Source organism: Macrobrachium nipponense, chromosome 42, assembly GCF_015104395.2.
Source record: "Macrobrachium nipponense isolate FS-2020 chromosome 42, ASM1510439v2, whole genome shotgun sequence".
Classification (NCBI taxonomy): domain Eukaryota; kingdom Metazoa; phylum Arthropoda; class Malacostraca; order Decapoda; family Palaemonidae; genus Macrobrachium; species Macrobrachium nipponense.
The window spans coordinates 44,793,886-44,794,797 of record NC_061103.1 but is presented as its reverse complement, the minus strand read 5'-3'; positions in this window follow the sequence as shown (position 1 = coordinate 44,794,797).

Below are 912 nucleotides of genomic sequence, written 5' to 3'. Positions count from 1 at the left end.
CGATACAGAAGAGAAAAGTTCGAAAAAAAAAAAGGCGGGAGGGAGGGGGGAAGGAGGAGGGGAAAATAGGGAGAAGGGGGTGGGGGCGTAGGGACATTAGCAGAAAGAAACAGGCCGGAACCGGCAGAAAAAGAAAAACAAAAAAATTATGTCTTGGGGTGGGGAAAAAACTTTGACCACTTGTGAATAACATCAACTTTGGCCCAAACTTTTCAGAACATGTTTAGTCCATCGGTCGATAATTTTTAATTTTTCGGGTGGCGGGCATAATCTCTCTCCTCGCTTCTCTCCTCGTCTCTCTCTCCTCTCTCTCTCATCTCTCTCGTCTCTCTCTCTCGTCGTTCGTTCTGCCCAGAAAGAAAAAGATCTTATTTCCAAAACACAAAGGTTGTTTGAGGGATAAAAACAATCTGCCATTAATATTTCAACTGAATACCTCAGAGACTTCTAACTGGGAGTAAAAGTTATTAACCCAATGGTTTACTGAGCAATTTGTCCACTATATATATATATATATATATAGTATATATAATATTCTAATATATATATAATATATATATATAATATATGATATATTTATTAAGTATATATATATAATAATTATTATATATATATGTATATATATATATATATATATATTTTTATATTTTTTGTATATATATAATATAATATATATATTATTATATATATATTTATATATAATATATAATCTATATTTAGTATACTTAATCTGAATGAAATTCTCTTGCGAGTAGCAATAAAAAATCAGATACTTAATGCCAATTGGTGGTTGGGTGCCATAAATCAACAAAAGTATGTAAGTCTGCATATTTACGTGATATTGTACGGAAGAGACGGAAGAAGAGGGGGAGAGAGAGAGAATGAGAATGCGAGATGGGAGAGTGACGAGTG